General features: G+C 40.5%; 1 protein-coding gene across 3 annotated transcripts in view; it reads left to right on the forward strand.

Annotated features, from left to right (window-relative positions):
* The first annotated feature begins 5,139 nt into the window (after positions 1–5,139).
* LOC115361204 (alpha-1,3-mannosyl-glycoprotein 4-beta-N-acetylglucosaminyltransferase C-like) overlaps positions 5,140–25,747 on the forward strand; it is a 109,683-nt gene continuing 89,075 nt past the window's right edge. Inside the window, exons 1-2 of one of the 3 annotated variants that reach the window (XM_030054558.1) lie at positions 5,140–5,574; positions 5,697–5,744. The gene's annotated coding sequence lies outside the window, so the exon portion shown is untranslated. Of the gene's footprint in view, positions 5,575–5,696; positions 5,745–21,732; positions 21,753–25,747 lie in introns of those variants that run through there. The other 2 variants (XM_030054559.1, XM_030054560.1) reach the window with 2 other exon arrangements.

The raw sequence follows: 25,747 nt of genomic DNA on the forward strand, positions 1-25,747 counted from the left end.
CCAAGGACTACACACATATATGTATATATGTGTGTGTGTGTGTGTGTGTGTGTGTGTGTGTGTGTGTGTGTACATATATAAATAGCATAAAATATACATATATGAATTAATTAATTAATTAACATGACTAAAGGCTCCAAAGTATATAGTTGACATTAACAACCATAATGAGGGCAAGGCCAATACTGAATAAAATTTCAAAAATAATGTCCTCTTCACAAGAAAACAGACACATAATCCTTAGCACCTTTGATATTTATTAATGGCACATAACACTATCACTCCACAGGATGCAATACTGGACTGGTTCACCCAATCAAAAACTTTCCAATAAATCAGTATCAGAAACTGATACTGACTGATCAACAATGTAGACACATATTGACAAGTTATATGCTCAACGTGCACATGAACACTGTCCAGTCGTCAATAGGAGTTGTCAAGTTGGACTTGATCTCTCTGATATGGCTGGAATGGTATTACAAGGCCAGCTGAGGTAAATAGAATGCATTTTTCCACTTAGTAGCAACAGCATTACTTTACTACAAAAACTGTGGCTTTTTATGTGTGCGCATTGGGATTTAACTCGACACGAGGTAACCTTGGTTTACATCATTAAAACACTTCTCCCGCATGGATTCAATAAAAATATAGAACAAAGACCTTTAGAAAATTATTATCCTCCCCAAATGGTGGGACCTTCTTATGAGACATAATGAATATCATTTTAGGCATTTGTGGCGAGTGTCTAACAATACATATTTTAACATGGGTGGTCTCAGTAGGAATCGAACCTATAACATTAGACATGATCAACCTGATCAAAGCTGCACATGGTGTGACCTTATTTTCTAACCCCAAAACTGGGACCCATAAGTGTACCACACATTTTTTTTCAAAAATATTAAGTATTTAAAAACTGTGTACTAACATTAGTAAACACAGAACTCAAGGTTTGCATTGGTGTAGGCTAATATAACATATTTAGTGATTATCTGCCAGCATTTTTTTCAGCTGTTATTGACCCTCATCATTAGATTCAGCAGCAAGATTCTTATAAAAAAATTGTAAAAAAAAAAAAATAATAATAATAATTGTAAAAAAAAAAAAAAAAAAAAAAAAAAGGTACAGAGGTCAGCTTGCTTCAACCATAGCGCCATTACATTCAGCAGATGATCCTGAACAATTTAGTATATAACATGTGTATGTTTGGTTCAAATTACAGATGTGAATAGCAATAAACTGGAACAATCTTGTAGTGAATGTTGATTTTTGCAGATATTTGTCAGAACATGCAGATATTTGTCAGAAGGACATGAAGCTTGAAACTAACCCGGGACATCTCATCACCATAGCTGCACAGGAAATGGGCTCCAAAATTGTGGCAGCGTTATTGCCATGTTCCATCTTTTGAGCTGTGCACAACCACAAATGCACAAATTCAATAGGTAACATGGATTGTTCGGGGCACGTGTGGCCTGAGGATGCTGTTCCTGGTTTCCATGATGTACAAACTGAGTTCACACACTGAGGTGATTCTGTTGCTGGCACTGAGGTGGCTATTTCTGGACAGGCTCCCATGATTCATCAGTGGCTGTTTGGAGGTCTGACGTGTCAAGATGTGTCATTCCGCTAATTTTCAGTCTGACTTATCCTAAGCCCTATCCAAGCCCTGAGCTCTCTTTTGACCTGAGATAATGCTGGCATAAAACTAAGCAGAGAGAGCAGGTTTCATACACCTGAGGGAAAGAGAATGTGGCTTAGCCCTCCTGTAGTTCAGAGCACAGTAGACTCCAAGAGAATTTGATAACAGTTTTTTTTTTTAACATGGCCTTCTCTCTCTACCACAGCGGCACGGTGGCTAAGTGGTTTGGACTATCGCCTGCTAGCAAGAAGAGCCTGGGATTGAAATCAGCGTCTTTCTGAGTGGAGTTTCATGTTTGCTCTGGTTTTGCTCAGTAAGGAGGGCTGGAGACTCTAAACTTTCCCATGAGTATGAATGATTGTCAGTCTACCTGTGTCAGCCCTGTGATGCACTACTGACCTGTTCAGAGTGTTTTCCTGCCTTCTGGCCAGATGCATGCTGGGATATAGTCTCCAGCCCTTTGTGACCCTGAGCCAGAATAAGCAAGTGAAGGAAATGTATGAATAAATGAAGTCTCTCCTGGAGCCCAAAGATTCTAGTTGATACAATCATCAAACCATACTTTCCACCACTACCCTCATACAAGCGAAAACTATAATTTATAAAGGATAAAGTTCATTCTGTAGACAGTGCATAGCTTGCTTTGGGTTTTGTTCTGTATAGAAACCCGCATAAGAAAAAAAATTGCTTATTTCAAGGATGACGCACTGCTACATGTTAAAATAGAAGCATTAGGTATATCCATGCACATTTGCACCACAATGTTATAGTGGATCATCAACATTTCCATTAGGCATTAGGGCATGGACACACCATGTTCCATTTACAATCAGTAGCTCAAGCTCAAATCACTATTGTGTGCTGGGTTATGCCAATATTAGCCAGAATATCCTGTTATTTTTATGCGGTCAGGCTAAGTTCTTTCTCCATAATAATATCCAAAATATTCTGCTTAATTATGTATGCAGGCATATTTGTGCATGATATGCATGAATATGCATATAAACAGCTTAGCCTACATATGACCTCAACTGGAATATGAGTTAGTATCCACTGTGTTATATGTAAATGCACTCAGTGAATTGGTGGGGTGTCATTTTCACTGAAACTTGCAAATCAACTTGACTTAATAGGCTGCTCACAATGGCTACTTGTTATTAGGAACTGACACTGACATTTTTAACCGTGTATCCTTCTTAAGTAATTAGTGGCTTGCTATTAATGCTCACTGTAGCAAAGTAGAATTCATGATGTTAAGGTCTAAGAAATTACCCATCGTTTTGAATATAAAATGCAGTTTTTTCCAGCACATATGGAGCCAATTATAAATAGAATTTGTAATTTGACACATTTGAACTTTTAGGATTACCTTATTAATGGTGTTTCATTGCATAGCTAATGCTACACAGGTATTTCAACCATAGTAGAGCAGGTTCCACTAATCAACCCAGAGTGAACAATGATTTTGGTAAAACAGCATTCTCACATTATGCTCCCTGGCTGCACCTGGAACAACCTGAACAATAACTTCAAACTGAAGACCTTGCCAAGATATCAAGATTTTTAAGAAAAAGCCAATTCTTTTTCTGAGGAATGTAACATAAATGTTCTTTTACCATACTGACTTTTGTCATTATTTTCAAATTGTATACAGGATATTGATTGTTTTTATTTTGCATTTTAACTGTTGTTCCTTGTTGCACGTGATGTTTGTGAAATGTTGTAAATTCATCCATCAGCTGCAGGTCTGTGCAATATTAAATATGGTAGAACCAATGTAAACATGTAATACATATTACCTATACTTTGTTAAAATAATTAAACACAACACAACACATTGTTGACATGACTTAAGACACTGCCATACCATTACAACTTTGTAGTAAAAAAAAAAAAAAAAAAAAAATAGGACTCCAAATAACCATAACAAGCTGTTTTAACATACAGTATACTACAATAACAAAAATAATGAATAGTTCATTTGCACCTAGTTTATGTATTATTCATGGGGTGTCTTTGCCCTGCAGAATCAATAGGCATATGCAGAATCAATAGGCATATGATTTACATTATGATTAACAAAAAATGTGATTAAAAAAAACATATACATAGCCTAATTAAATTCTGTCAAATTGCAAATTCAGTTTTGGATGATAATTACCAGCTCTGGCTGTATTATATTACTAAGCAAAAGACAAATAAATGTATATACATGTATATTTAAAAATAAACATATCATTGCATGGACATTTGTTTTTAGATCCTTGAAGATTTTATTTTACCCAAGTAGTATACGAGATAGATCTTTAGCTGTGTTACATGGCAATGTCTTTATTTGTGTAGTCTACATTAAATATTCCCCTTCTTTTATCCTGCCTTGAAGTTAATAGTAATCAGAATTGCAACTGTGAGCAGACAAATGAGCCAACAAAGTAAATACTTGCAGAACTGGCAGATGTCTTCTCATGAGCATGTGAACGCACCAGACGTTTGAAATCACTGTGCACAGTGCACTTGGTTTAAATATGCATTTCAGGCGATCAGATCATAAGTGGCCAGTAATAAATACAAGTGTAAACTGTGTTTGGAAGACCTGAAACACAAGTTAAAACCAAGCGAAAACAGGATGAAAGTCACTAACAGGCAAAAACACATGACCAGTCTCAAGCAAGTTTCACATCTACCGATCGCAAGCTACTTTTTGTTGATCTAGAGCGGAAATACAGGTCATGGCTGCTGTTAGCCCAGACAAAATGCAACAAAAATGTATTTAAACGGAAACGGTGATGCACTCAACACCCTGTTGTGTTATGCGAGCGTAACTGGATCCATCGCACACTGCTTTTTTAATACGGCAGGGTTTATAGGGTTTATTATGACTGCCGATTGGGTAACACCTCTGACAAACCCGCCAGACAAGACAAAACGTTCCTCTAAGCCCGCAGCACACCATTTTGCACAGAAAACACAACAAAATGGTGCATATTGTTTGCAGCTTGAATGTGTCCTGTGGCTGCAGCTCAGCAGCTGGTCATGTGATATAAACTGACCAGCAGCACCTAGTGCATTTTATTTATTATCAATTGAAATGTCTTCTGTTGAGGATGGCATTAGGTAAGAATTTGAGTGAAGTAAAATAAAATTAAATTACATGAAATTAAATAAATGAAAAAAGTTTGGCCCTGGTGCTCTAACCTGATAGAACTGGACAATACTTTCCCAATGAAAATCAAGCCGTTTTAAATGATTGCTTTACTTCTTTTAATCTCCTGCTGGAGGACCTTGGACTATGTGATCTGCTCAGGGGCCAGACTGAAGCCCCCCTAAGTTAAAATCTTATCAACGCCCCTGGGTTTGAGGCTTTACATGCACTGAGTCGGTGATAGACTGCATCTGAAACAGGGATGCACTTTGTTTTCCCAATGACAGGTGAATCCAGGGATCTGACCGTCAGTGCCACGCATGCACCGCCGGAGCGCACGAATCGACTTGCACCGCCCTCCGTCCGCCTGCTGCCGGTAGGAGGAGAGCCGACCAGGGCGCAGCGAGTCGCCGTACCTTGGGGGATGTAACGTTTGCAGCAATTTCGACGAGCCCAAATGCCTCTTAAAATTCTGAAAGTTTGTCTTCGGTGAGAGCAGGCGATACAAAACAAAAACAAAAGCCCAACATCGTGCGAAAGTGCGTCAGCCGCGGCAGAGATTTCCAGCGGAGCCCGCCTGCTCGCCTGCCCGCCTGCCTGGGCTTTGTCGTCAGGCTGCCAAGTGCATCCGCGTCGGCATCCAAGCAAGAGGCAGCCCGGCCAAACGGAGACATAGAGAGAGAGACAGAGACAGAGAGAGCGCCGGAGCCTCCTCCAGCGAGAAGTTCTTCAAATATCTCCCGTCGACAGCTGCTTTTGGACGGCTGCGGTGGCTGCTGATGTCGAGGTGAGAGCCGTGGTGATATTTGCGTGAGATCGGATTGTGTGTCAGTGAGTTGAGGTGATGGGGGTGAGGACTGACAGGTAAGACCACGTGGTTAGACTGACAACTGTACTCTTGTTCCTCAGAACTCTGCATCGTGTGTGACAGGGGTAGAGGGCCAGATCGTGAGTAAGGTGGTATAACTTCACTGCACATCACAGTCACACAGACTTCACTGGCCAAACAACGTGTTATTGTGTTGCTGGTAAACTAAAAAAAAAATGCAGCGTGTTATACATGAAAAGAAGCATGCATACAGCTTACACCCAGCTCCTGCTAAAATATTAGACAGATGAAGTGCATATCTCTTACAAATTAACATAACTTTATGCACATTATAGCCTCATTGACCATAACAGTAAGGGGTCTGGGAAACATGAATGCAATATAGCCCACCTCACTCAAAGAACATGTCTGTAGCTGACTTTGCCTGCCTTTTAATGTCAGCAGTGCAGATGATAGAAAACAGGTGTACTTTTCAAAAAACATGTACAGAAATTAATAATGCACACAGTGGGGTTTTAAAGCTTTTTCTATACTGATTAATTCCATTATGGGTAAGAGCGTTTCACCCAGGCCCTACAAAGTGAGGAGCGTCTTTCCAAAATGAGATGGCCTCCATTTATTAATTAAAAAAAAAAAAAATAAATAAATAAATACAAAGACATGAAATAATAATAACAATAAAAGAAAAAGTTGACTCTTGCTTTTACAGAATGAAAGTAAACCATGTAATGAGTTACCTTAAAATTTTTGCTCGCAAAACAACTGTTTCTGAAGGTAACATCCTCTATCTTTTTGAAATTTTTGAACAATGAATTTCAGGCATTGTTGGTTTTTCTCCCTAATACATGAGTGCATAGTTTTGTGAGTGAAAGCCAAATGGAAAATGTGAGTGTGTTGCAGCACCAAAGGCATGCATTGTCCTTAAAGTCGCTGAAGAATTGCATCATCTGCCGGAGCTGCTCATGTCCTGCGGTGAGAATGACAGCTCCATGGCTCATCTGAAAGGCCTGTAGCAAAACAGCAGCTCATTACAACTGCAGCGGCTCAAGTTTCCTCTAGCAGGAGGCTGCTGGCTCGTTAGGGGTCACCAAGGGCTGAGCCTCCCACTATCAGCCTCACCACGCTACCGGAACATTCCAGGGAAAAAAAACACTGTTAATTGGAGTTAATTGGGATTAATTAATTAACACTGGCAGGTTAAAATGACATGCATGAGTCTTTTTAAACGTGCTGTGTTGTGGCGTTCCAAATTTGACTGTGTCAATATAATTTTTGAGTTTTGGTGTTTTTTTAATGTCATGAGGAAGGAGTGGTAATGAGTTGTGTTGTGTTCAGACCAGAAGCAGAAGTGCTGCCCACTTCCTTTCTGCACCCATGTTAGCCAGTTGGGCTGTTCAGGCCGGACTCGCCGTGGCGCAGAGCTCCACAGACGGCTTGTGATCCAAAGCGCCAGTTTCTCTGTGTAGTCTGTTTTCTCCACATGCCACAAGCAAATTTTGCACGAAAACATGCAGAAAATACAGCGAAGATGGACAAATATGCATCCCATGCTTTAGAACTCCTCTGATTTTCCTGCCCCTCTCCTGCTGTTCTCCTGGGGTTTCATTTGCCCTGATTTTCCCCCATGTTTTGATGAAATCTGTCCATCCACTATGCCTATTAGAAATAGTAGCACTGCAGTTTCGGAACGGTCAACAGAATACATTAGAAGACACAGTCTGCATGATTTCCTTATTGGCAGGTCTCGCAGTTCTCCACTGAAAATAAATTGTTTTCTGTCAGAGGCAAAACTGTTTCATATCTAGAGCTACAATAGCTGAATTTGTTCTTATAACTCAGTCTGACCATGAGAAATTATGTCTTCATCCCACACATTTGATAGTTATGTCTGAGTGAATGACAGAGAGAGGAGTCGCATAACCAGCGCTGAGAGCTACACATCTGGTGTGAACAGCCAAGCTCCTGCATGTGTGTGAAGTGACACTTGGCATCCGGTCCGAACGTGCAGTTCATTCGGTCTCCTCTTAGCAGTAGCATCACAGATTTGAGCTCCACAAGGGGGCACTACTCCTGGCCACACCTCTTGAGTGCTCAATTATTTTTCTGTCAGGGGAATATAGTAATATTGGTTATCAAAATCTGTAAATATCTTATGAAAGCCCCAGTAGTCATCCCTACAATATTGTCGCAGTATCTATATGGGGGTATTCAGTCAAAAATATCAGGATGTTTGATATTATCCATATCACCCAGCCCTAGGCTACAGCAGTCTCGCTGTCTGGTGCAACTTCAACCAGGGACAGAGCAGCTGATTAGTGAGATTAGTGACAGCTCTTGTAGCCCTTGGTTGGAAGGAGAACCTGCAGACTGACAGCCCTCCATGGCACATGACTGGACACCACTGCAATAGAGATGAAAGTGTTTTTGTTGTTGTTGTTGTTGTTTTGAATGGAAGGGCACTGGATCAAATCCCAGACCAGCTAGGCAAATCTGGGCAGGCAAAGTGGATGAGAAACACTCTCGTTCATTAGCTCCAGTCCTCAGGTTTCTCTTGAGCAAGGCGTTGCAGCTGCAGTGTATCAGCCTAAATCCTACAGTGGGGCTACAGCAGAGAAGAGCATCCCTAAGATCTTTTGCTGCTCTCGTCCCTCTGCTATCTTTTGGTCTAAAGCATCACAGCACTGCCTGGGTTGGTAAACATGAGCATGTTGTGAAGACATTACAGCAGTTCTAGGTCTTGAAATTTTAAGTTCAAATTTTCCACACAGTTGCCTCCAGTGGGAGCCGCTAGTTTGTGAAGCTGCCAAGACTGTAGCTTTTAGTCTCGGCTGCTCCAGTGGAGCTGCTCAGTGGCCATCAGCAGACGACTGGTTGTGCTGGACAGCTCCCAGTTGTGAGTGTGTGTAGCAGTATGAATGGGAAGCAGGACGGTGCTGAAACAGAGCTTACATGTTCAGTCAGTCTTCCCTAGCTAAATAAAGATTAAAAAGACTGGACTCTTTTTAACAGAATGAGTCAGACTTTTTATTCACTCAGACCAGTAATTTAAGTAAAGACATTCTTGTTAAAAAAGGAAAAGAGGCTTTCATTGACCCTGTGTGCTCAAGCAGAACTTAAACCTTAAGAGCTCTAATCCTTCATACTGGTTTGAATGAAATTTCATGCTGGCTTATTTCTGTTGCCTTGTCACAAGTAACGTGGACATTTTACATACAGTGGGATAAAATGTCCATCCTAAGAGGACATTTAACCATGTAATCGGTTTTACAATTTTATTTATCTTAGAACAATGAGGAGGATGTACCAGTGTGTTTGGCATTTTCACTTGTTCCTGTTGCTGGAGTTTTCTGTTTTTATTGAATGAAGTAGTGAAGTATACATGATGATTCTCAATCAGTGGATTCTTTAATCTTGTTGAGACCAATATAAGATGAAATGGCGGGATAACGTGGACATTTTTCAGCAGCACTGTGGCGTACTTGGAATTGTTGGCTACCCATTAGGGCTGCACAATATTGGAAAAAGCTGACATTGTGAAATCCTCTCTTTCTGCAGTGTATATTCTGAATTTGTGATTTGAAAAACCAAAAAAAACAAAAACAAAAAAACAGGAAACCTGCAGTGTGTTAATCAGGTACAGATATACAATTAACTATCATAATTTTCATCATTTTGGCACTTAAAAAGACAAACCAAACCAAAACCCCACTCCTTGGTCCAGCCCTCTGCAGCCCCTCCAGAAATCAGCTTGGACTCCTCCACCTTGGCATAACTGGCACGGACACCAGCATGACATGTTTGAGTTAATTTGCCTTACTTGACATTGTGCATCCTGCAAAGTGATGATTGCACATGCTCGCATTGCGATGTCGATGCCGAAACAATATATCCTGCAGCCCTACCATCCGTATTGACACTGATGAGTTGCAACAGCATCCACTCAGGTGTCGTCTCGGAAGAGCCCACTTGATTTTCCCATGAAAGGTTAGACAAATGCCACAAATAATTGTCAGATACCTCTTGACCATACTTTCCCCCCCAGTGTCTTGCCATGTTGATTATCCCAGGTGGTGCAGGTCATCGGGCAATGAATGTCTAAGCAGCTGGAATCTATTCGGCAGCCACAGAGTTTTTCCTGTAACGCGGGGGATGTGAGCCGTAAGAATCAGCGAATGATGGCTGCTTCAGTGATAGTGGATCTCTTAGCTCTTGCCTATGTTAAGTCATTGTGAAGAGAAGCCATTAAGTCAGTAGTGACTTACTGAGTTACTGAGTGACTTCCCGGCTGGCTAAATGAGTGAAGGAATGGACTGTGCGCCGTGTTCAGCAGGATTATTACAGCATGCTTAGTGCCCATGCCAAGATTAGCACTGGAAAGTCTTGAAACACTCTAGGCATGAATCCAGACTGTATATTCATAGATTCAGAGATGCTCTGATGTCGCTGTATGGGCCGTCAGGTGCTTAGTTGGTTCAGTGAGCATCATGACGCAAGGCCTGAATATCATGTTTATTAAAAGAAGGGCGAGGAGGAGTCTGAGGCATTTCAGTCTCTCACGCACGACTTAAGCCTTTCTTCTACTTCAGGGTAGTGAAGAAAGACAAAATCTGGTGTAGTCATGCACCCAGTCTGTTTTCATGGAGTTCTCTTTGAATGACAGTGAGAGCAAGATATGATCCTGAACGCTGAATCCCACCAGAATCATGCTGTGTGTTGGTTGAAGTCCTTTTTAGTTGATTCATGAATGTCAGAGCAGGTAGGAAATTCTTTGCAAACTGCAGATTCTATTGTAACTCAGAGTGCAGGTTCATTTTCACCAAAACCATTTGCAGTGTAAAGGTGCACTAAATATCCTTGACTTGTGTAAACCTCTTTCTGCAGCTGTAAGGAAATGGAACATCTATTCAGGTCTTTGGCACACAAGTGAAACCTGTGGTTAGAACAGCACTAAAACAAAAAGAGAAATGTAAATGTTTTTTTATTGATTAAAGACAGAATGATAAAATGGAATTAACTGACTCATTTAATTACCATGTTATTTTATCAACTGGGGCATTTGAGCATCAGCTTGATTAATCATTCTAAAATGTCTCATTTAATTGTATTATTAAATCAATAATAATTAATCCCAAAATTATGTTCTGTTTTGTACAGTGCAACAGAAAATACTGTACACTGGCCCTTCCACTGCTTATCATGAGTTATGTTGACTCTTGTAATGTTGATTATTCAGGAATTTAAGCCTTCTTTACCACTGGGCTCACAGTCAGCCACTCTGGATAGCAGCGTCAGCTAAATGTCTAAAATGTAAATGCCGGCCCATGTTGGCCTAATGTGAGACTAAAACTTCAGATTGCATCATCCCACCAGGTCTATGTGATAGTGTTTAGCAGTGTATTTACAATAACCCAAACTGCAAAACGTCTCAGACCATTTCCATGTCAATTCACTAGGTTGTACCTATGTCCAAGCTTCTGTTTATGTCAGTACAGTTGTGAACCGCATGGACAGCACCCTGAGAATGTCTCAGTTTAGTTTTAACATCTGTTACTGCAGATTACTAACAGTTGAGGTTGCCCTAGGATCAGCTTTTATTTCCCTCTTGCAGCTACCACTGCAGAATTGTCAGAGGTAAATACTCAAAACAAGCAATAGCACAAGTGTCACAATAATACACTAATAAAAAAAAAAAAAAAAAAAAAATAGAAAAGAAGGTCTTTCAGGGTGTCTTTAACACACTTTGGCGTCATGGGTCACAAAACTCAAACAGCAGCCCTGAGGCATTCAGTGCCTTGCTCAAGGATACTTGTTGACACAGGGGTTTGAGCCTTTGCTTACAGCAAGAAAACAAAAACGGACTGAAACATCAGAACCTAAGCTAGAAAATAACACCAATTAAAATTAAAGTACAGTTATCTGGACCATGACTTTGTGGTACAGTGTAAACTAAATGTAATCTGTGCCTAAATAAAGTAGGATTTCTGTTTTTTTTTTTTTTAAGTGAAAATGTTTCAAGCATGCAATGGTTGTTTTGATGTGAAAAAGTAAATCATAGAATTGGTTCTGGAAAAAAATGTAATATAGTGTAATTTCAAAAAACAGGTGCAGCAGTATGTTTTAGTACTTGTACTTTGTGTAATTTCATTTTGGAGAGTGCTTGGCCATTAAAATTCAAAAGGCCTGATATGACAATACATTGAACTATAGTTGTTAGGGGTAGTTCAATTGGCTGCATTTTCTCTAGTGCTTCAGCTGTGCTTTAACAGTTCCCTTTTACCCTCTGTCTTTGATTTGGCTACTCAATTTGGTTCCCTTTGAGTGGGCTTCAAAACCACATTCCCCACTTTTTTCAGGGGAATTTCTCTGTACCAAAACTCTGAAGCTCATCGGTGCAGTGCTTTTAACTCACTTCCAATAGTGCACATATGTGCCGTTGAATTTTTTGTTTCAGCTGTCACAGAGCAGCGTGTAAGCCACTTGTGCTCTGATTCATAATGCCTTATTTCAGTCAACGTTGAACAGTTAATTTATAGCTGGACAGAAGCCAAATACAACTACTTGACTTACTGCCAGTGAAGTCAAGAAGTTAGTCATTATGTGTTTCACTGACTGTCTAAAATAATACCTGGCTTTGCATTTGGAGTGGTTTTACCTTGACTGAGAGTATCACATTATCTTCACATCTGTGATTTGCTGAGTCTCTGCTTACAATATGATGCTGCCATATTTTATGAATGCCAGACAGAAAAAAAGTGATTTCTAAGGATACTCTTGACTTGTCACAAATGGAAGAAAGGACAAAACAGCGCATCAATAGCCATATTTATGCGGAGCCTAATACGCTGATTAAAATCGGTTTAAAGAGCTTAAATGCTCCATATAAACACCTCGGTCAGAATAAACAGACCCAAACGGCTTCAAATTTTAGTTGGTTGCAGAGGAGTGGTGGACACCTTTCCACAAACCAGTCAGAGGGAAATTTGTACCATGTAAAAGATTTGACCTGGTTACGCTCTTTCTGCGCTCGCCCTCCGCCTTGACGCAAGTTCATCCACTGATTTCAGGTCTTTTAGGTCTTAGGTCTTCTGTCTTTAGTCTGATATGGTAATCACCAGCTTGGTGATAATGTAGCATGCAGCCGTACGGGTGTTGCTATATCTGTATAAACTTCTTTGCTATCAGGACAGATACTCCAGGACAGGTGTGTACTCACCTGCTCACCGCACTCCAGTTAATTCACGCAGTAAGACAAATCACAACAAGCCGAAATACCGTGAAAAACATGAATGGCGTCTGTCCCAAAATCAGGTCTTCCAGTAGCACTGACTAAACCATCGCAGCATGCGCTTGTGTCATGTGACCTCTCGCAGGGTTAATGGTCAAACATGGGTCAAAGCATTGCATCAATTTGCTAATTAATTTGTTAATTGTGTTTTCATCTTGCATTAATGTCCTCATAGTAATCACACATGTTAACTTTGATAACGTGTTATTATGCTGTTGCTTGATGAAAAGCAACACATAGATGGCAACTGAACAGACTTTGATTATCCTTCTTTAGGAAGCTGATCAAACATACCATATTGAACACACCCCATGGAGACTGTGTAGGATTTCCCACCTATATTATACATGGGCACCCTGCCTGGTATATAAACGTTTGCCCAGTTATAATTCAATCCATTCAGGGTTTTCCCATTAAAATATGGCACTTTTGCTGAGACACACACACAGTCTTTATGTTATTAATAGGGTTGGTTGTCAAAATTCAGTACCTTCATAGAACCTTAAATGCCTCACCACTACTCAGTATTGGACAAAGGAAGTATCATTTGGTGCCACGTTGGTTTAGACCTTTGCAAGACATCATTAACGACAAGCTGCGTCCACATGCAGCTCAGCTGCTGTTGTGAAAACGGACTTGCAGGTGAAGAAATCTAAGATGCCAGTTGTGTTTTTCGAGTGGGTTTCTAAAACACGCTGCTGCCGAAGTAAGTCAACAGAGCCGACACACAGGAAGACGGAGACAGAAAGAGCCGGGGCGGGGCAAGCTGGTGTGTGTGTGCAGTGAGACACCAAGAAGTGTAAATGCGTGTGCTGCTGTGTAGTAAAGAGAATTAGAAAGGAAAAGCAAGATGAGCAGGTTGAAACAGTTTGAGTAAAAACGCTAAAATAAGTTGGAGAGTCGTCTACAATTAAAATGGTGAGATAAGAAAATACTAGAAATAGGCTAATGTATTCTTTCAGATAATTTCAATGTACAGTTTTCTCTGCCACCCCACCCCCCGTCCCTGCCACAGCTACAGTGTCATTCTGTGGAAGTGCTGCACATGAATAAATAAAGCCAGCGTACTGTGCTGCAAATTTGTTCATATAAATGTGATGTTTTGATCCAGAGTGGGTCCACTTAAGTTGAAACATTCTCACAATGAATTGTGCAGACACAGGCTTTGTGTATCGGCTTCATTTATAGATCCTGACTAATGAGAAAACCTCACAGAGCAGAAAATGGAAAGTAAACAAACTACTACCCCGGCTTGTGGAAGATCACAAATTTGTGGGCTGCTCTCACCATCACATATCTCACCAAATGGCACAGTCAGGGGGCTAGTACGTCTTGAATTTCCGTCGCTGGGCTTGCGCTGGCGAAGCACATTATGACAATACTACATCTAACAATAGCCCTGAGTGCACCACAGCCAGTATGAGCATCCTTTATGCTGTGCACAACAGACCCAACACCATCAAAAGCTGAAGAAAACAAGTGGACCTTTATTTGATGGACAAAGTTGTTTTCAATTAAGAGCTCTTGGTAAATGAAATGTATATTATCACCAGGGTTTACCACAGAAAGCCTGCCCCTCGACAGTCTTTGTCAGTTTTAGTAATATTCTCTTGTCCCGAACATACAGCCTCTATTCTGCAGTGACAATTCAATTCAGTTCAATTCACTGTGATACCATAAAGGCACAATGACATGTCTCCACAAAGTACAGAAGCACAATGGGTACCACAGTGCAAAGCATACAGTGTAGTATATAGCATACATATATTATAGTATAGAATACATACACAGAGATGCTATACTGGACAGGATAGCGCATACAAAAAGTCTATGAAGTGTTATAAATGTATGTCATGTATTAAAAATAACTCAGAGACCTACAGTGTATGGTAACTGAAGTTCTTGTTGCATGTTGCTGCTCAGTTATTTGGCTACTACACCGTGTTCACAGACCAGTTAATGTTTAGTGTGGGTGTGTGGGTGGGAGGTCAACAGCACACGGCTCTGCCACAAAAAAAAAATATACATAATAAAAGAAGAAAATTTGGTTGTGTATCTGTAAGTGTTTTTTTTTTTTTTTTTTTTAGATAGAACCATGTAATTTTGTTGCCATAGCCTGGTCCGTGGCTCTCTCATAGCTCTTCCACAACATTAAGAGACTTTACAGTCAAATGTGTTCCCGAGCAAATGGACCTTTTATTTTTATGCTTGTTTTTATGAGGACAGATGCACACACATGAACGCATAGCAAGATGCCTCCCGCTGAATTATATCACAGTATGTTAGGTAGTTACACGTGTCTTTTTGTGTTCACGTTAGATGGCCTTGCCCAGGGGTACTTCTGCAGTATGGACCACTGTGAGTCTGGAGATTGAACCAATAACCCCTCATGCTGTTAGTCCTTCATAATCAGCATGTAAATGTTTTATCTAGTAGCCAAAACTTACAGTATTAAAGGACCATACCAGTGAGCATGTTTAGCCTAAAATCTACAAAATGTTTATACTTGATGTTTCTGCTATTCTTTTCCCAAAGCAAGCAGCGGTATTTTAGAAGTCCAGTATCATTTTTTCTACCTTTTATTCAGCCACTGGTTTCCATTCATTCCACTATCATAGGACATTCCGTATGAAAATTAACTTTTTTGTCATTTGCTTTTTTGTATTTAACTTTCACCACTAAGCTGCCCTGTTACAAAGCTGCTTGTGTGTAAGACCGTCCTCCACTGTTAGGGGGTGAGCTATAGGGATGGGGACTGAAACCCCGTATTAAAGGGCAGCAGGGCTACATTATCAAAGACTGTAGAATTGAAAAGCTCCAGTATTATCGGTTTGGTATCCAGTGAGATATTATTGTAACTCTGCTGTTGTAAAGATTACTGCTGCTGCTGTTTTTTAAATAGAAACAAACAAATCATGTTCTGAACTTATTCTTTTTTAAAATAATCTATTTTTTAAAAAGCAATTACTTAGTAATGAAAGAGAACTGAAAAGAGTATTCATAAATATCTGAACCGATAAGGGGTATCAATAAGAGTAGTAGATAAAATCCTATCTCTACCCATCTCTAGTGGGTGGTGTCTCTTGAAAGTGCAGTGAAAAAGGAAGTTTTGTTCCAAAAGCCTGAAAGCCTGAAATCTCAGCATGTAGCCAAGTAATGACTGAGTCATATACTGGAAATGATCAAAAACCATATCAAACCTGCTCATATATATTAAGACCATTTTGTTCGATGAGACAGTAAAAATCACACATGCAGCTTTAATTGTTATTGATATTCCGTAGAATCATCTCCTCAAGAAATTCAAGTACAGCCATTTTTATACTTTATACACTGATGAGGAAGATATCTTTCTTCTATCACCATGTGACTCTGGTTGAGTGCCATGAATCACTTTAGAGGCAATTCCTGATTCCTAAGAACCAAAATACAGCTGAGCATCTGGACCAAGAGGCACGCTGTGGCTTGATTTGTCAAAGCAAGAAACCGCATCATGTTGGCATCAGCTATTGTTGTGTCAAAACCAGAACCAGGTTAAATGCTCACTGACCAGTGAACAATCCAGAAATGGTTCCTTTAGTGAAATGTCAACTCACTGAGCAAGCAAATCATTCACATCTGTAAGAAGAGTTTTGATCTAAAGGTGGCGCTGTCAAGTCAACTGAATAGTTTGTTCAGTCTGAAACAATGTCTGATACTAAACCACCTGCACTGCTAAGAGAACTGCACCAAATCCCTCACATTTGTGTTTTGACGCAAAAGTGGCATTCCTTGCACTTCAGTCCAATCCAGTTTATTCAACTCTAACAAAAGATGTCAATTCACAACTGAGCTATTAAGCAGTATGCTGCTTGGAGAATAACCATAAAGCATTCAAGTCACTGCCAAGGTTTCCCTCACGTTCCGCAATTTTAATTTGAGATTCTGTTCCACTGATGAATCCAGTCAGTGTGTTCACCTGAAACTACCAGTCAAAGAAACGACTCATGCCTGATAATCTACACATAATAAGTCTAAACCAACTGAACTTCCTGTGTAGGCTTGAAGACATTTTGTCACTCGTCCGATGCGCTTCCTCAGTTCTGATGTCATCATCTCTCACATGCGAAGGTGTGGAGGTTTAAATGCCAGGAAACTCCCACCAGCATCAGAACTGAGGAAGCTTCTTGGGCACTGGCGCAATTCTTCAAGATTACTCCATGAAACTCACTGCCTTCGACTCACATAGATACAACATGACCTGGACAACTGAAAACCTCCGACAGATGTTGACTGGTGCCTGAAGCAATCCATCATGATCACTGAATGTTGGCTTTCACATGCAAATGATTGTAATTTTTGTGTATAAGAACCCATACGAACCTGAAAGTAGTGCTTCCCCAGAAAATCTAGAATGATTCTCACTGAGGAGATGTGATATATGCCATGGTAAACAAAAGTAGTTGTTTAGTACCAAAACTCAGTGCTGTTCCTCTCTATGTGGCAAAGAAAAAAAGGATATGTCTTTATTATGTGGCAGAATATGTCATTGTAGCAGCTGCTATGTTGCCAGAAAAAAAGGGGGGAGGGACAGAAATTCAAGGCTCTATCTGGCATTTGCTATTATTGGTTTATTGTCGTGTCTGTCAAGGAAGGTGCAAAACAGACAGGCGAATAGAAGGAAGGTGCAAAACGGACAGGCGAATAGAGCGATTTGAGGTTTGACTGAGGAAACAACTTTGATCGCATGTATGAGTGGCTGAGGAATCTGCAATGTTTCTGTAGCACGGCGCTTGCTTTCTTTCAAAAGGCAGATCATGGAGACATTTTATTTGTTCACCATCTAATATTGGCATATCGTCGCACACGCCTACATGACATTTTAACAATTGTTTTTTTCTCTTAAATATACACAGTGGAAATAATTTGGAGAGAATTATTCCACAGCACCAATGTATGCCCTCTACCTCTGCAGTTGTCAGACAACTGCTTTGTATAGCCAGTCAAAAGTGTTATCAGACATTAAATAAAAGGGTAACTAAAATTATTCTTCACCTGGAACTTATTTTTGTAGTTTTTGACATAATGATGATTGATTGTGTTCACAGTTAAGTCACTTTTTCCACTGCAGAATTTAGCTCCAATGTGTGGAGATGCTGTGTTGTATTTGCTGCAAGGTTTTGACTGCTGGAGTCTGAATTGGTCCCATGGATGTGCATTAGATAAAAATGCTCTCTGATACACACCTAGATATACAGTGTAATCAACTCTGAAGTGAAGTAAGTGGTGAAATTGTTAGCACAACGGCCTTGAATGCAAACACTAAGAAAGTAAGGTTGAAAATGTCAGGAATTGTCCTTTAAATAGCTTCTGTAGATCCTAGCCTAACTTGAAGCAGTTTCAGATGTTTTCGCTTTCACCGCAGCGTGACTGAACTGCAGACACTCCATGAATCAGCTATTCCAGCAGTAATCTCCAGACCTGTGTACTGTCTGGGCACCTGTGTTGCCTGAAATTCCAGTGATAAATTAGTGACGACAATGAACAGCTTCAGTCGCAGGTGCATCAACCGTGCTATTTGAATTTCTGTCCCCAAGGCGCCTTGAACAAATGCTGACTTTTGGAATTTGCACTTTTATCAATCCCAGTTTTCAGTGTGTAGTATTTACAACTGTTTTTGGAGTAAATATCAGTGCAGACAACGTAATGTTCTGCTGTTTAGCAGTAATGTTGGTTAGAGCTTCATCAGACGGGACCACTGGAAGCAATTATTCATGAGGGTTTTGTTGTCCACCGGAGTCTCTTGGGACCTGATGCACAGCTTTGTACAGTACTTTTACTATTTACCATGTTCCACCTGCAGGTACTGGTGACTTAAGAAGAGGGCTTTGCATGCATGTCATGTGCTGAGATAATTAAAATGACGAGCCAGCGAACAGTACAAAAGAAGACAATTCTGGACAGCCGAGACCCTTAAGATTAAGTTGGAGCTTGTCCAAGCATTTATGTTGAACCTATGCTTTTACAATCTATATTTACAAAGAGAAATTCAATTCATTCAATCCTTTTAGTAAATGTGAACTGTGAAAAGAAGGCTGTGGAGAACTACTCTTGCAAAAGTGACTCTCCTAAGGCACGACTCCATTGTAAATAAGAGCATCGAGAAAGAAATCTCAATATGACAAACAACAATCCAACAAGAGGACAACTGCTGTGGGCGCCGCCGGGTCCACATCTGCACCGTCAACCTCGGCACACCCTCTCCTGGTGATCAAAGCGCCACTATTCCTTCATCAACAGCTGGTGTGGGCGTGAGGAGGCACTGGCAATATGGTCTGGATACTTAACCTAATTCAACTAGTCCTCTATCCCATTCTCCGTACAAACAGCTTGCGTTTGGTCTTTGTATCGCTGTCATTGATGCATATTTCATGAGGGATTGTAGTGCCTTTTCCTTTGATTCCTTGGGACTTTCATGCCGCTGTCTACCAATCCATTGGCTTCCATCATCATCTCCACAATCCTCATTGCAGACACAAGACTGATCCTCAAAACTCTATAGCAGTTTCCAGCAGGATCTCTTATTTAAGCCACTATTTACTGCTCCTCATATATGGATTTGTGGCTCAGTGGCTCAGTGGTTTGCACTGTCACCACACAGCAAGATGGGTCTCTTTGTTTGAATCTCTGCCCCGGACCTCCGCGTTTCTCACAAGTGGAAGTTACAATTCAAAATGTACAACTGCAGTTAATGAGGGACGATTGAAATGACAATTAAATTGACATCTTAGGTCTTTTAGCGCTAATAAACAAATTTTGCTCTTATTTTTTACTTCTGTGATTGTGAGTTACAGTATTTCAATGCCACAGGATACAAAAGTCTGAACACAACTTTAAAATTTAAATTGCTACACCAAATGAAAATCTGCTCATAGACTATAAGATGCCCTCTTGAGAAACTTTATGCATCAGCCCATCATAACAATGCACAAAAAATTTCAATCTATCTATCTATCTATCTATCTATCTATCTATCTATCTATCTATAATTAACACTTGCTTTAATAGGCTAATGTTACAAGGATATATTTGCCCACATAGCTTTGTAAACATCTGGTAAAATATTTTTTAATCTTATAGTCATTGAGGTAATTCTCATGAAAAAACAACATATTTCTAAGGCTAGGAAAATTATATTAAATTGATATTGTGATATGAGACTGGATATCGTCTGGGTTTTTGGATATCATAATATCATGTCATGGCGTAAAAGCTGCAGTAAAGTGATGTCATTTACTGAACTTAACTTGAAATGTAATTGTATGAATATTTATCAAAAATCTCATTGTGTAAATATTTTGGGAAAGCAGCACTAGTCGTCCCTACAACATCATCACAATATTGACATTGAGGCATTTGGTCAAAACTTTTGTGATGTATAATTTTGTCCGTATCGCCCAGCTCTACTTGTTGCCAGTCTTCTCATGCTTTATCCTCTGTGTGATTGAGAGCCGGTCCATCAAATGAACAATGTCTGCTGCCGAAAATCCAGGTGAATCCTCTAGCGAGCTGGAAAATATTCAATCTGATCGCGGTTCTCTGTCAGAAACGCTGCCATTGCTAGTTGAGTTCCTGTACTCAAATTGTGTAATTGTGTAAATTTGACTTTGTTGATTGTGTCATTTACACACTACAAGCTAGAGCTGAACAATAAATCAAAATATTATTGAAATTGCAACATAGCCAAGTGCAATATCCAAATTTACAGGAGCTGCAGTTTTTTTGTTTGTTTGTTTGTGTGTTTGTTTGTTTGTTTGTTTGTTTGTTTGTTTTTTGATAAAAGGTGAAAGGTCTGACAAAACACAGTTGTAAATGAAGTGTTGAAGCATTTGTGTTTGGTAAAATCCCAGAAAAAAATCACATCAATGCTGATTTAACAGTTTTTTCGGTGAAGATCAAAATATGCCATCAACAGTGATCATTCCTACTAAAATTGTGAATCATATTGCAATTGCAATATCTGTAAAATGAATCGCAATATGATTTTCATGCATTTATTTATTTATTTTACCATATCGCTCAGCCCTACTGCAAGCTTTGCCAGAAACCTGTTGATGTTGGTCACTCAGAGAGTTTGGCGCGAGTCATGGATCACATGAAGCTCCTTTAAATTCCGACTCCATTCACACACACGCACAATGTCAGCAGGATATCTCCAAGACAATCTTCTTCCTATCCCTATTTCTTCAGGTACACATCTGTTGTCACCCCTTAAATTGAGCTCATGAATTACTGAAGTCTGTCCCGCTGGTGCGACCCTAAACAGTAATTAGTTTTGCCCAACACATCTCATCATGATACACTGTGAGCTGCGGGGACAGGGACGTGGGGACGCGGGGATGCGGGGAGAGGAACACGTTGTTTCTTTAAGGCAGAGAATCTGGAGAGCAGAGGAAGGCAGGGTGGAGAGAGCCAATGGGAGGCTGCATACGCAGAAACTGTTTGTGGCACCTTAGCAAGGAGAGTTGGGCTTGGAGGGAGGGGGCGGCGGTGGGGTGGCGTGCAGAGGGGACGCGGGGGCTTTTGAGAGAGCAAGCAAAGGAGAGAGAGGGGGAGTGAGTGAGTGAGAGAGAGAGAGAGAGAGAGAATGTGCACATGAGCAAGAGAGAGGACAAAAAAAATCACCCGGCTACTGATTGTCGCTACAATGAGTGTTTACTCCACTTTTTTGAGAGCCAATTATCTGCTCCCGCATGAGTCATGGAGATCATTTAGGCTGGTGGCGTGCGCAGAGCGTCAGCAGAGCTCCCTCACACTCACAGAGAGACAGCAGAGGACTGAGTGCAGAGATGCGTTTGCATGCTTTAGGCAGGTGAGTGTGCTGATTTTTGATGATGTGCTGTGAGAGGATCCACTTTTCTCCTCTACTTATAAACCACGCACGATTCTTACCCCTGCATGCTGTTCCATGTGCATTTCCAGACTGTATTCATACTAGAGGAATATCCCTCGCTGACTGCTGTGTCTCTTTGGCTGCCTCTGTCTCACATGCTGTTTCTCTCCTTCCTTTCAAATTAAACTCCCTCTGTCCCCTGCATTCTGCCTCCTGCTTTCCCCCCTTTTGTATTTTATTCTTCTTTTTCTGTCACTGACAGTGAGTTGTCTCCTGCCTGCGCACACAGGGGACCTGTCAAAATTTCTTGTCCGGAGGAAATAACTCATTTCAGACATACAGTGCTCTCCACGCTGCAGCAGTTAACCTGCTGAGCTAGGCTGCAGTGTGCAATTTATACCTTTTGATGATCCAACTTTCTGGAGTCTCACCGGTCATGTTTGCTGTTGTTCACATCAATTAACTTGGTGTATTTCGTAATTACTCTGGCATTTACCCCTTTCACCAGGGCTGTCGCTGCAAATACAAAATGACAGTTGTATTATTTTCATTGTTTTGCCGACATGGTTTTGTTTGTGAGATGTTTTTACAACCATACAGCTCAATTCCCTGCTCCTGATTGCCACAGTGGCTTGTAGTTCTACTCGCCTGTTTGTATAGTGAGAACTTTATATCCGCGTGCATGACGACACGGTCCATAGTTGAAACACAAGTTACCCAACAGGTTAACCCACAGATGTCCCATCTGAGTGTTTCAGCGACGGCGATGAATTGCCTGCCGTGCCTGCTTGGCCCTGTTTCATACTATTGTCTGCTCATGGTGATTAACTGCCTGCGCTGTGGCTTGGGTGATTTCTGCTTTGTGCTGAGAGCTTTGCTACAGCCTGTGGATGGCACTAAGCGAAGGGGTGGCTGCCAGGATTGGAGGGTCAGCTGATCGGCTCTGAGGTGCAGGAGATTTATGACCCCCCAGAACAAAGCTCTGTCTGCCGAGGGACCATAAACCATAAATCAGCGAGAACTGGGTCATATTGGGTCAGTGCTCATCTGCTCGCCGCAGACCTGCTCCTGGTTTTCCTAAAGGTGTTCTTTTTTTTTTTTTTTTTTTTTTTTTTTTTTTGGCAATCAACTGTGACTTCAAGTGACTTTTTTGGGCTACAGGACAGGCAGAGCTGCCATAATGTCATTTTGTTAATTTACCCATCGCCGGGTTTAATGTTTCTTCTCAATAATGTGTTTTACCCAGTGACATTCAGCTGCCAGTCAAGTTCGCTAATGAATAACTCCTTTTTTTTCTTGCAAAATGCCATTAGCTGCTCTAAATGAATCACTCCTAATCCTTTTATAATCTCGAGCTACCTTAACACTGTTGGCCTTTAGTCCTTGCTCATCTTAATCATCCAAATGTTGTAATGTTCTTTCTTTTTTTATGAGGCTGATGAATGTAAAATGGAGTGCTTCCATTTTTGGCTGTGAGTTTTTACAGATTGCACTGGCAAATAAACACAACACATTACACTCTGGTCTGTCTGATTCCAGTCTTTTTGATTCTGATCGGTCGTTTGACTAGTTTTGTGATTTGTCTACCTAAGGGCACTCGAAGCCAGTGCGAAAAATTGATTTTATGCAAAGGTGTGGGGTTGTAGTTATAGGCATGCATTACGCTACAATTATTCATCCAGCATCTGCACACCAAAGTGGGCTAAGAAAATTCCCTATTAGTTGTTGTATAAGCCTGATATTTTACAGAAACACGGTGCACACTGTACTCTTTACTGTCAAGGCAGTGGGCGATGGGTATGGGAATAGCAATGAATAACTTGAAGCTGTGTTTTCGAAGTTCAGACAGCTTGACTAGGGAGATAAATAATCTCTGCCAGGAAGGATGGATCTTAATTTATTTGTGTCTGTATTGTTGCACAAAGAGGCATTGCATTGCTGCTGGAAATCAAACAAATGCAAATGCTGGCTGTGGATTGGAAATGACTGTGAACATCAGAAGTCTCTTAGTATGACTGCCATAACAGTGGGGATTTGTACTTGTGTTTACGACAACACTGATAATGTTTTCTACCATTTTAGGGTGAACAGGAATTAACCATGAGTAGGAAACACACTGCCTTAATGTTTTTTTTTTTTCTATTATGGTTATGAGCCCCCCTCTGCAGTGTAATATCCATCTGATTTAGGATGTTGCAACCGTGTATATAATTGTGAAAGAAAAAACACTCATGAAAAACAAAAGTTTCCAAAAAGAAATGCTTATCCAATATTTTCCACAGACCTTTGCAATGTATTTAATACGAAAAGTCAAAAACTCCACTGATTGAAAAGGCAAAGATGACCTTTCCAAGCAAAATGTTAATTTATACACTGTATGAAAAATACTTTGGAAGGCGACTGCATCCAGGGCTTTTCTCTGATGTCTGTGGCTTTCCAAATATTGTGAATTACATGCAGTTCACAGTAGCTTAGAGCCAGTATGGTGGAGCCTTGACGTTACGATGGCTTTTTACTGTTGGTTTACTATGATGGGTTACACAAACAGCTCTCCAGGGTCAGCTGTTTTTTGGTTTATTATTGCAGTCCACTTGTATTGTTCCAGTGGTTTGGAGGCTGCTCAGGATGCCCCTCACAACATCCACTAATGTACCAGGAAAGAGCTCAAGACTTCACGGGAAAGCAGTTGTTTTGCATATTAAAATAGTAACATAGCAGTAATAATATGATAATGTACACCACAAAACTGCATTGTTTTTATGGTCTTCTCAATAATGGGAAATAAATGTGAAATACATAATGGTGTAACACATGCACTCTAATTGCTGTAAACATTTGGAAATTCATCATTTTAATATCAGCCCCTCTGAACAGCGCATTCAGCACATTTGGCTGGTCCCGGCCCCTCCCCTTGTACGTGATGACACCGCAGGTTTGAGTCTTTATTCTGGCTTTGGGGGGGGGGGTGCACTGTTCACCGCTGATGTGGAACTGACAATCACAGAGCACACATGAATTACATGTCAGTGCCACTGGGTGAAATGTCAGCTTTCATAGGACTGATACAGGGGGGCGTTTGAAAAGATTTCAGAATAAAAGCCCTTTGTTTAACTGAAAATAGGAAAACAAAAAACACCAATGTTAGGATTTTTTCACATGACAGTAGTATTTCCTGTCATTATAATGTATGAGGTATATCCTATTTGTTGTTGATGTATTTTAAAGTGTATCTCGGCGGCATTGTAAAAGAGGGAAACCTCAACTGTCTTCCGAGAATAAATAAAGGTTTCAATTCAATTCAATTCAATATAAAACTCATAGGCTTACAGCCCCACATAACCCCTATAAATGGATTATATCCATCTATATTTATAGATATAGAAATAGATATATAGATACACAGGAACATAACTATAGATATAATCTGAAGGTCAGAGACAAGATTTTGATATCGGAAGCATTCTGGTTTCCATTTCCATTGTATCCTTTTGTAGTCCAAGTGGTTTTATGAAAGTAAACGTGAAAGAGGCGGAACCCTTTGCCAGAAAATTGTATGGGCTGAAAACGCCCACAAAAATTAATAAATTACTGATAGACAACGGCCAATCAGATGATAGCTGTTGGGTTCCGAGACTGCAGTCCGACATGACTCTTATGATCGGCTCAGGGTGGACATGAGACAAGTGCTATCAATAGATAGGTGATATCTCTATTTTATTGATCCCTCTTGATTATTGAACGATGCCCGGAGCTCCAGAGAACCAGTGGCAGCCCAAGCCGTGCTCCTTTTGCATTTTGCCTCCAGAGACTACCTTGTGCTTTGAAGTGAAATGTTTCATTGTGCTTTGAATTTAACATCAGGCGTGCATCTGTTCTATGGGTTTAACTCATCACCATCATCGAGTGCGATAATTCCTCCCCAGACGGCCTCGAAAGAGCCATAATGTCATGTGCAGGGAATTTATGACCTTGTG

This window comes from Myripristis murdjan, chromosome 6 (genome assembly GCF_902150065.1).
Source record: "Myripristis murdjan chromosome 6, fMyrMur1.1, whole genome shotgun sequence".
Lineage (NCBI taxonomy): Eukaryota > Metazoa > Chordata > Actinopteri > Holocentriformes > Holocentridae > Myripristis > Myripristis murdjan.